Source organism: Macaca thibetana, chromosome 19 (assembly GCF_024542745.1).
Source record: "Macaca thibetana thibetana isolate TM-01 chromosome 19, ASM2454274v1, whole genome shotgun sequence".
Classification (NCBI taxonomy): Eukaryota; Metazoa; Chordata; class Mammalia; order Primates; family Cercopithecidae; genus Macaca; species Macaca thibetana.
Window position 1 is genome coordinate 51,416,656 of NC_065596.1, and position 12,329 is coordinate 51,428,984.

Here is a 12,329-nt window from a genome sequence, read left to right on the forward strand (position 1 = left end):
TCCTATCTCTGCCATTTCATTGCTGTGTGATACTGGGAAAGTCACTCAACCTTTCTGGGCCTCTTTCCTGTATTTATGCAAATGAGGAGCATGTGCTTCATTAGGTTATTGGTTCCTTCTAGCTTTGATATCTGAAGATTCTAAGTTCTCCTACCTGGTTTCCTGCAAGTTATTTCAACTTCTAACTATGGCATCAAGGGCTCCAGAGAAGGAGGGGGAAAGGCAAAAACATTTGTACTATATAAAAGGATGATATCAAGCTATGGAAAGCTGCATTCTTGGCAAAAACATTCCTGACAGTTTGTGAACAGAGGCCCAAGTCTTAGACACTACCTCCACTTCAGAAGGAAAGTCCCGTTTTTCCTCTCCAGCTGTCCTTCTACCTTGAGTAAAGTAGTCTTTTGTGATTGCTTCAACCAACTTTCAAGTAAAGGTTAGATACCAGGGCAAAGGTGCCAGGGTAACTCAATGGGAGAAATAAGAGTCTTCTCAATAAATAATACTGGAATAACTAGATAGCTATTGGGGAAAAAAATCACCTTCACCCTTTCCTCATACCATACACAAAAGCAATTCAAAATGAATCATAAACCTAAATATAAGAGTTAAAACCATAAAGCTTCTAGAAAAAAATAGGAGAAATTCATGTGACCTTGAGCTAGATTTCTTAGACAGCACATAAAAGGCATAATCTATAAAAAAAGAAAATATAATAAAATAGGCTTCATCAAAATTTAAAGCTTTTTCTAATTAAAAGATCATTGAGAAAATCAAAAGGCAAGAATAAAGAATTTGCACAACCTATTAATAAAAAAAAACCCTCTAAAAGATAGACAAGATTTCAACATATACTTCAACCAAAGTAATTTAAGAAAGACAAATAAGCATATGTAAAGAGATTCAATATTGTTAACCCTTCAGGAAGTGCAAGCTAAAATCACAATGCAGAGATTGTTCTTTCCCTCATTGAGTGTTTTTGGCACCTTTGTGGAAAATCAATTGACCATAACCATGCGGATTTTGTCCTCAGCTCTTTACTCTGTTTCCCTCATCTATATGTCTGTTGTTATGCCAATGTCTTGCTGTTTTGGTTATGATAGCTTTATAGTATATTTTGAAGTCAGGTACTGTGATGCCCCCAGCTTTGTTGATTTTTACTGAAGATTGCTTTGGCTATTCAGGGTCTTTGTGGTTCCATACAAATTTTAAGATGACTTTTCTATTTCTGTGAAGAATAATGTTAATATTTTGATAGAGATTGCACTGAATCTGCAGATCACTTTTTGATAGTATGGACATTTTAACAATATTAAGTCTTCCAATCTATAAACACATGATAGCTTTCCTTTTTTGTGTGTATTCTTCAATTTTCTTTAATAAACGTTAATTTTTGTAATAAATACTTTGTAGCTTTCATTGTAGAGATCTTTCACTTCTTTGGTTAAATTTATTCCTACATATCTTACTTTTTGGGTAGCTATTGTAAATAATATTGTTTTCTTGACTTTTTTTCAAATAGTTCACTATTAGCATTTAGAAATGTTACTGATTTTTGTATGTTGATTTTGTATCCTGAAACTGAGATGAAAGACCTGTACACTGAAATCCATAAAACCTTTATGAGAAAAAATTGAAAAAGATACAAATAAATGGAAAGATATCTCATATTTATGAGTTGGAAAATTTAGTATTGTTAAAATGTCCATACTTCCCAAAGTGATCTATAAATTCAATGCAATTCCTATCAAAATTCTAATGACATTTTTCAGAGAAACAGAAAAAAAATCCTAAAATTTATATAGAATCAAGAAAGATAAAAATAAATATAAAATAACAAATGAAAATTTAATAAAATAATAATTTAAATAAATATAAAATTTTAAAATAAGTGAATAAAAAATTTGAAAAAGACAAAATAAATGAATATGTCTCCAAAAGCACAGACAACAAAAGGAAAAATAAACAAATAGGATTAGATCAAACCAAAATTTTGTTTGTTAAACAAACAAAACCAAATAATCTGATTTAAAATGGACAAAGATCTTAATACACATTTCTCAAAAGAAGACATACAGATGGCCAACAGGTATATGAAAAAATGCTCAACATAACTAACCTTTAGGGAAACGCAAATCAAAACCACAATGGGTGATTCCTTTAAAAATTAAAAATAGAACTACCATATGATCTAGAAATCCCACTATTGGGTATATATCCAAAGGAAATAAAATCAGTATATTGAGGAGATACCTATACTCCCATGTTTATTGCAGCACTATTCACAGTAGCCAAAATATGCAATCAAACTAAGAGCCCATCAATCAATTCGCAATTGCAATAATATGGAACCAGCCCAAAAGCCCATCAATCAACTAATGGATAAAGAAAATGTAGTATATATATACACCATGGAATACTACTCAGTCATAGAAAGGAACAAAATAATGGCATTCCTAGCAATCTGCATGGAATTGAAGACCATTATTCAAAGTGAAGTAACTCGGAAATGGAAAGCCAAACATTGTACATTCTCACTCATAAGTGGGAGCACTTATGAGGATGCAAAGGCATAAGAGTGATATAATGAAAGGGTGGAAGGGAGATGAGGAATAAAAGAACACACATCGGATACGGTGTACAATGCTTAGGTGATGAGTGCACCAAAATCTCAGAAATCACCACTGAATAACTTATTCACGTAACCAAACACCACATTTTCCCCAAAAACCTATTGAAATAAAAAACAATTAATTAATTAAGAAAAAAACTATATATCTATCAGTGGACAAATGATTAAAGAAAATGTGGTGTATATGCACAATGGAATACCATTCAGCCATAAAAAAAAAATGAAATCCTGTCATTTAGGACAACATGGGTAAACCTGGAAGACATCATGTTAAGTGAAATAAACCAGGCACCAAAAGACAGATAGTACATGATCTCACCCATATGTGGAATTTAAAAAGATGACCTCATAGAAGTAATGGCTAGGACAGTGGTTACCAGGGTCTAAGGAGAATGGGGGAAAGAGAATGGGGGGAGATTAGTCAATAGGTAAAAGTCATAATTAGATATAAAGATTAGGTTCTGGTGTCTTATTGCACAGCACTGTGACCATAATTAACCGTAATGTATAGAATATTTCAAAATAATTAGAAGAGAGGATTTTGAGTGTTCTCACTACAAATAAATGATGAATGTTTGAAGTGATAAATATGCTAATTTCCATGATTTGATCATTGCACAAGGTATACATGAATTGAAGCATCACATTGTACCCCATAAATATGTACAATTATTTCATGTCAAAATAAAAAATAATTATTAGTTTTTGTAAGAAGAAACTTAGACAATTGGCAGAACCTGTTATATGTATCTTTGTAGTATATTGTAAACCACCAAGTGCAATGAACTATATATAATTCTCACTAAATGAAACATAAGGAGATACCACTGTACACTCACCAAAACAGCTAACATTACAAAGACTGACAATATTAAGTGTTGATGAAGATGTGGGAAAACTGTCACTCTCACATGTTGAGGATAAGAATGTAAAACGGCACAGCCACTTGGAAGACAATTTGACAATTTCTTGTAAGATTGAAAATGCATGTACCTTGTGATCAGCAATCCTACTCCTAGATATTTATTTACCCGAGAGAAATGAAAACATATGCTTGTGCAAAGACCTGTACACAAATGTCTTTTCTAGCTTTCTTTATAATAGCCAGACCCTGGAAACAACCTAGCTGTCCATTATTGTGTGAGTGGATAAATAAATTGTGGTATAACTATCTTATGGAATAATATATAGCTATAAATAAAAAAGGAAAAAGCACCGATACATGTTACAACATGAATGAACCTGCAAAAGCATTATGCTAAGGGAAAGAAATCCCATGAAAAACATTACATGCTGTCAGATTTCATTTATTTACAATTCTATAGCAACAGAAAATAGATAGGTGGTTCTCCAGGGCTGGGGTGAGGGTAGTATTGACTGCAGAACTACCCAAGGGAATTTTTGGAATGATGGAAGTTTTAAATGTCTTCATTGCTGTGGCAATTGCATGACTGTATACACGTACCAAAACTCACAAAACTGTACATTTAAATGGGTAAAATACCAACCCACTTGATATGGCCAGGTGTCCAGTCTGCTATGGCAGAATGCCTGAGCTTCAGGTCAGAACAACTTCAGCCTCCCCTGCTTAATAAATCCCCCTCCAAAGACCACTGCCATTGGATTCAAAGCTTTTCCATAAAACTCAGTGTGGAGGGTAAGACCAAGGAGCAGAGGAGTTAAGAGAGAGGACAGCCATGGAAGGTACCTCGACTGCCACACTTTCCATCATCAGACCCTTGGAAGTGGCAGGAGAGCCACACCTGGGCAAGGAGATGGTGAGGCTGGTGTACTTAGGGAAGTGGCCACATCTCTTTTAGGGACAAGGGTATTGAAAGTGAATGCTTTGCCCGTTGTGTTGACATGAGGACATTCATATTAACTCTCCAAAGCCACTTTAGGGAAGTCAGTGCACAGAATGTTCTAAGTGAGTAACTGTGGAAATTGAAGAAAGTATGTACATTCTGCACCTGCATCAGAGCAATACAAAACAGAATTGAAGGGGCTGCCAGATGAGATGCCAGAACCCAAAGGGTCCCCAGGTTGTGCTGTGCAACCTGTGCCCACAGCAGCCTGAGGATGACCCACAAGCGAAATCATTAGGTGGAATGAGGTCCTTAGAAGCAGAAGGAACCACGAGGACTCTCACTCACTGCCTCTCTGCAACGGAGTGGGTTATTTTCCTTTTGGCTTCCATCCATTCCCTTCATTAGTGGGTTTTACCTCCTTTAACATCCATGGGATGGAAGAGGGTTGCACCACACTCTATGCGATCTCAAAGCTCCAGGGGCGCCACCAGTCAGAGTTGAGTCCAGAGTTTACAGTGTAAGGAGAAAGCCTGTGGTAGTCTCACTGGGGTAAGTGCATGCCCCTAGTGCAAACCACAGCGCACTTGGTTGGAAACCAGGCTTCAATCCCTCACAGCCATCAGAGCATGAGCAATCTGGGAGCAAGGGAGTTTTGAAGAGATCTTTGGGAGTAAAAGCCCCTTCCTCCTCTCTAGGCTGCAGCCTGTTTACCTATACAATGAGGTAGTTAACCTGGGCTGTCATTTCCAGAATCCCTGTAAAGCTTTATGACGATAGAATACTCTTTATCCACCTCCTACAGTCCCCAGTGGTGGCTGGTTTTCTCTGTTAATGATCTAAGAACTGCAGAGTGCATGCTAGTTAAGAAGGAGCTGCCACGTGGAGGGAAGGGTTGGCGAGCCCAGCCATCCAGACCTGAAGATATTTTAAGAACCAGTTTGTCTTTCCAGAGTCTGCACGAGGCATGTTCCAATGGAAATTCCTGGCAAGAAGCAGAGGCTTCCCAGTCTTTCCCAGCACTGCTCCCCTCCACCAGCCCCTGCAACATGCAGACTTCTCCTTAAAATCAGGGGGCAATTTCTTCCAAAGGTGGATGTACTAGCTCAGTTCTCTACCTGAGAACGGCATTGAAATGACAACCGTGACAGTCTGTGAGTGGGATTTCCCGTTCCTTTGTCTCAAACTCCAGCCAAGCAAAGCACTAGGAAGTGCAAACAAGCACTTGTGTTCAGAGCCTCAGTGTCCTCCTCCGTAAAATGTGCATGATTGCTTTGTCGACTGCCTAAGAGCGAAGACAAGTCTGGTTTTTAACATTTGTGATGAGCAGTGATCGAAATTATCAACGGGTTCCTCGATGCTGCACCTCAGCAGCCAGCCTGAACCAGACTTTGGGGAGCTGTGGCCCGAGGTAGGCAGCTCACTCATCCTGATTTTTTCTCCAAAAGAACAGAACAAAGCTTCTTAAGCCTCTCAGGGTAGCTGAGGACACAGAAGAAGCTGACTCTCCTAGACAAGGTATGAACTACAGCATCTTTGAGGGGTGTGTGCACACAGTGGGACGTGGGGCTTTTCCTGTGCAACTTCAGGGCAAGTACAGAAAAATGTCATAGCCATTGACAATCAAGGTCTGGGAGTAGAGGTTGTGGGTTAGTCTGGTGTCCTTAACTCAGAGACAACCCAATGTTTTGGGCAGTTGGGAGGAAGAAGAGGTACAGTATACAGGGGCTGTCAGCAGGTCATGGACATTTACAATTAAATCCAGAACAGCTACAAATTTGCAGGACCACTACAAAATGAAACTGCAGAAATCTTTGTTCAAAGATGATTCAGAATTTCAGACAGGCGTGGTGACTCACGCCTGTAATCCCAGCACTCTGGGAGGCCGAGGCAGGTGGAGCACCTGAGGTTGGGAGTTCAAGACCAGCCTGGGTGACATGGTGAAACCAGGTTTCTAGTAAAAACACAAAAATTAGGCGGGCATGGTGGTGGGCACCTGTAGTCCCAGCTACTTGGGAGGCTGAGGGAGAAGAATCACTTGAACATCAGGAAGTAGAGGTTGCAGTGAGTCAAGATCGTGTCACTGTACTTCAGCCTTGGTGACAGAGCAAGACTCCGTCTCAAAAAAAAAAAAAAACAGAATTTCAAGATGGCAAAAATAGGACAATAAGCCAGGTGAGGTGATCCTAGTGACAGACCTGCAGGACTACACAGGCGACATATCCATGAGGCTGGCCTTGAATGTGCCTCACCAATGTATGCCTGACCCACGCAGAAACTTCACCTTCCACTGTTTCTGTGACACCACCACTATAGGGCTTCTGCTTTTCTGTTCTGTTGGCCATATCACCACCTTCTCCCTGCTTGGTGCCTGGCTCTGTGTCTGGGATTCAGGAAGTATGCCATAACTGTCGGTTAAATTAGCCCAATAAATTTAATATTTGGTCAAATGCTGGAAAGGTGCATGTTATGAAATCGCATTTGATTTCATGTCATGTGATTCCCCAGAAAATGTGTACACCGTGGGACAAGAACCACACAGCCTGATAGGCATTTGCTACCATCCCACAGTAGGGGTTTGATATAGTTTGGCTGTGTCACCACCCAAATCTCATCTTGAATTGTAGCTCCCTCAATTCCCATGTGTTGTGGAAAGGACCCAGTGGGAGATAATTATATCATGGGGGTGGTTTCCCCCATGCTGTTCTTATGGTGGTGAATAAGTCTCAAGAGATCTGATGATTTTATAAGGGGTTTCCCCTTTCACTTGGTTTTCATTCTCTCTTTGTCTGCTGCCATGTAAGACGTGCCTTTTGCTTTCTGCCATGATGGTGAGGCCTCCCCAGTCACGTGTAACTGTGAGTCCATTAAAGCTCTTTTTCTTCATAAATTACCCAGTCTCGGGTATGTCTTTATCAGCAGTGTGAAAATGGACTAATACAGGGTTCATTCCCATTAGTTCATGGAACATGCTGAGTTGAGGGTTCTAGAGGTGGTAGGGAAACCTGACCTAAGACACCAGGATAGGGAGGAACGCCTGCATGTTAACAGCAGAGGACCCTGCAAATGTTCTGCTCTGAGGTTTTACCTGTAAGAACCTGCCCTCCATGGGGACCTCCTGTCTGAGCTCCTGCTCTTAGGGAAATAGTGAGCCTGCAGGGTCCTGAGTCAAACCCAGCATAGCCCAGGCCTTCTGCAACAGCTCTCATGACAGCAAGGACCCAGGCCGGCTGGCAACCATCTCCAGAGGCAGAGCTATAGATAGGATCAGATCAGGACACACTCTAACAGCCAGGCTGTCCACAGCAGGAATGCAGAGCATGACACCTTCAGGACACCAAAACACCACTTCTGGGCTGTGATAGCAGCTAGGTTGAATCAGTGGTTTGCCAACTTAGCCCTTCTTCCTCATCTTGATCTCCATCATGGTTGACATATTATGCTAAATCCTCTTCTAAAAACCCTACAGGGGTGATCATGTGTACTATTTACAAGAACCCCATGAGATAGATACTACATTCCCTCCTTTTGTAAGAAAAGCAAACAGAAGCACAGAGCAGTAGTAGAACCTAGAACCACATAGTTTTGAACCCAGTGTCATAACGCCAAGGCTGTTTCGTTATACAGCCACCCACCCAAAGCCAACCCAGAGAGTTCTTTGAAAAATGCACACACCCAGGCTAGGGGGTTAGCTTTGGGAGTCATGGGGCTTGGGGACCCCGAAGGTCCTTCCCAGCCCCAAGATTCTCTGATGCTCTGATTCCACCTTTCTTACAAAGGACGTTTTACTCAGGCTTTGCGGGACGGCTCAAATTCCTCTTCTCTTTCCCAGTCTCTGAGCTAGATCTAATCACAGGGCCATTTTCCCCTGTCTTCTGTGGCTTACAAAGAATACAATTAGCCAAATAGATAAAAGCTTGTGGTAGGCATATGTAGAGCATTTCAAAGTCTATTTATCAAAAGTCTGACCATTGCATTTATACCATGGAAACTCCAAGTGCACAGTGATTCTGTCATTTAATTTTGAGGAGGAAAAAAATGCCACAGGGAGATGCAACGCCACAGCCAGCCATTGGAGAGATTTTGTGCTGCACATGGGTTCATTTGCAGAGCAGCCACATTCAATGCCATCTACCCTCAAGGGTGCTCTTCTCCACCCCCAAGTGCTTGGTCACTAAAGTGCAGAATAGTGTGGCTATGTTAGGTGTTGCCTTGTCTCCCAGCACCCCAGCTCCCGAGTATCTCACCAGGCTGGGCCATTGGCGTGACCAGATGCCATTCCTCACTGGTCACCACTGTGCTGCCATCAGTCCCCACATCCACAGTATGGCCAAAATTCAAAATGGCATCAGCGGTCCTGGGAGGCAGTGACCTGGTGCTCATTGGTAAGAATTTTTATTCATCAATAAATGTTTCTTGAACATCTATTTTCCCAAAGGTTTTTTATTCTCTGTGGGTTCTACCGCCTGACTTCTGTTTCACATTCGTGTTTCCAATGGAGTGATAGCACATTGGGCTCTACGACGCCATTGTGAAATTTCCATTTGCATCCGCATAGGCAGCACTGCAGCAATATTCCCTTCCTATGCATTGTTTCTGCTTATTCCAAACTTTCAGGTGACTCCTGCCTCTCCCAGAGCACCCCAGTCTTGACAGATACTCACTGGCTCATTTAGAAGCTCAGCCAGTGCAGCTCAGTTGCATCTCGTGGGATGGTGCTTGCAGCATGGTCCTCTGTAGGACATCATCAGCCTGATTGTAGCTTTCCCAATCACCTCAAAACCAGCCAGACACTGGGGACATATAGTCATGACTTCCTCTTTTTACTCTGTAATATTCTTGAACCCTCCTCCACAGTAGTGACGGCTAATGAGTTCATGTTTATGAATTAGATTGTGGGTTTTGACTCAGACATGATGGATTTATTTGATGAACATGCTGAGAGCAGTATGTATAGTATATATCAATTCATGTCTCTTTCCATCAATCATTCATTTTCTAGATGGAGTATACACACAGGCACACACAGTGGGTGTGCATGTCTCTACGCAGTTACCTTTCCTCCCCCAAAGCCGATTCAACAAGTCCTCATGTTAAATCTGGAAATAGGACTGAACGTTGGCTGTACGCCAAGACGGGAAGCACATACAAGGAACGTGTGAGACGTGATTTCTCCCTCATGGCAGCCCGTGAGCTACAGTATCAGACTTGAGAGACTGCTGGCCGTGGCGGCAAGTACCCCACCCACCAGTTCCAGGAAATGACCAGCCACAGAAAACCCCCACCCCAACATTGAACAACCCTTCTTTTCTTGAAATCTCCACAAATTACCGCCAACCAAGGATGGCCGAATGAACCTGAAGACCAATTAGAAAGTCTCCCTGGCTTCCAAAATTCCACCTAAACATAATGTTTGCCAATCAGAGATTGACTCTGTATTTCCTCTCTTTATGCTGTGTAATGAACTCTCCTTTAACACCCCTGAACACTTGTCCACAAAAGCAACAGCCGATGGGTTTCCTTACTACGTATTTATGAATAAACAGGCTGTGAGTTTTGTCTCAGACTTAGTTTTGTCTCTGACAGATTTAACTCGTAAATGACACAATCACAGAGCAGAAGTAGTCAATAAAGAACGAGGTCCTGTAAGTGTTCAGAGAAGGGCAGGAGATGAGGACTGAGATGATAAAGAGAGGCTTCTCAGAGCAGGTCAGACTTGAAGGAGGGCTTCTAGTAGGAGTGGGGTAGAGCAGCTGGGAAGGCAATGTATAAACAATAGGCTGGAAGGAATATCAGACACTGTTATGTGGAGAGGGGCCAGGGACGAAGGTGGAGGAGGACAGGATTGCATGCCTCCCCAGGGGCACCCACTTCCGAAACAGAAACTCCAAATTGGGAAAATGCAAGGGCAAGGAATTAAGATAATGTGAGGAAAGGGGAGTTAGAAGACCATGTGTTTAAATGACATTGTGAAAGTCTTCATACTAAGTATTTCTGGTGTTATCTAAATAAAGGCATAACCATTACACTTTGTCCATCTTCAATCAGTGATAATGAGCGTAGCTGTATGCATATTTTGCTCTCTGGAATGTTTCCTGAATCCCTCATGCTGGAAATATCGAGATATTTGCATGTGTATTTTATGTTGCTTCACTGTAGGTAATATGCATTCAATCAGTTAATCAATCAATCAATCAACAAATACATATTGAGTACCTACCATGTGCTAAGCTCTGCTCTAGACCTGGGGATACAGCAATGATAAAAAGGGACTCAGTTCACATGGAACTGGCATTCTAGTGGGAGAGACTGACACCTTCTCATCCTTGTTCCTTTTCTGTTTTTTCACTCCTACCATCCCTACACAGCACTTCTCCTTCCAAAGACTCTGGCAGAATGTTTCCCTCTAGCTTGTTTCTTGGTCAAGTGCCTCTGTAGCATCTCATGCATAACTACCACAAAATGGCACATCACAGATCTGCTCCTCCCAGGACAGAATCCAGGTCTGTAAGTGTGGCCGTGGCAGTGGACTTCTAAGAGAGTGAGTGAAGAGAGCTAAGAGGTGGGGCTTGGAGATGAATTGGAAAGTAATTCACAGTAGGATTTTGGGAGCTGAAGATCTCTAAAGATATTTGAATTTAAAGGAGGGTCCAGTCACAACTTTGGGCACTGGGAGGAGGTTGCAATGCATTCAGTCATTTAGCAAATATTTAGTGAGAGCTACTATGTGACAGACGCTATGCTGGGTTTGGAGAATATAAGAATAGGCAAAACAAGTGGCATCCTTGGGCACCTTGCTTCTAGTAGTGGAGACAATTTAATAAGCAATTACATTTTAGGATAATGAGTGCTATGACAGAGAGAAAAACAGTGCTACAGAAAGCAATCACAGGGACACCGAATCTGGTCTAAATGAGGCAGGGATGGGTGAGGTTTCAGATGAAGAAGTCTTAAATCCAGGTTTGAAGAATGAGTAGGAGTAAACTAAGTGAAGTATATACAGATAGCATCACACATAATTTGTATGTCAGAGGGCCTGCAAAAAATTTTATGTCAGTGTCAGAGTTCTTGATTACAAGTACTAGACCCTGACTCTGGTTAACTTCAGAGGAAGAGGAATTTGTTAGAAGAATATTAAGTAGCAGGGGCCGGGCGCGGTGGCTCAAGCCTGTAATCCCAGCACTTTAGGAGGCCGTGATGGGCGGATCACGAGTTCAGGAGATCGAGACCATCCTGGCTAACGTGGTGAAACCCCGTCTCTACTAAAAAAATACAAAAAACTAGCTGGGCGAGGTGGCGGGTGCCTGTAGTCCCAGCTACTTGGGAGGCTGAGGCAGGAGAATGGCGTGAACCCGGGAGGCGGAGCTTGCAGTGTGCCGAGATCCGGCCACTGCACTCCAGCCTGGGCGACAGAGTGAGACTCCGTCTCAAAAAAAAAAAAAAAAGAAGAAGAATATTAAGTAGCTTACAAAAGGACAGGATGACTGAGGAATCAAGCAGTACCCAAAGGAAGTTGGGCTGCCAAGAACCCAGTCAAGGTTCATTATGATACTGGCAGGGCGCTGCCATCATTGTCCACCTAACTGGCCATGTCTGAGTCACATGATCACATGCTAGGTGCCAGTGAGGGGGAGAGGGCATATCTACAGCCTTTTGGGTGTAAATTCACACAGGAGAGTTTCCCCAAATCAAAATAAAGTATTCAGATGCTAGGCAACCAATACATGACAAAAGTTCACTAAATCCCGTGTGGTTGAAACAGAATATAAAAGCCGAAATGGAGAACTTCCATTGGCAATGATACCGGATGCCAGTAAGTCAAGACTGTAATTGCCCAAGAAGTTTTTTCTTGCCCACTGTGCAAATAAAATCAATCCACTGAGGCTGTGGTGTTA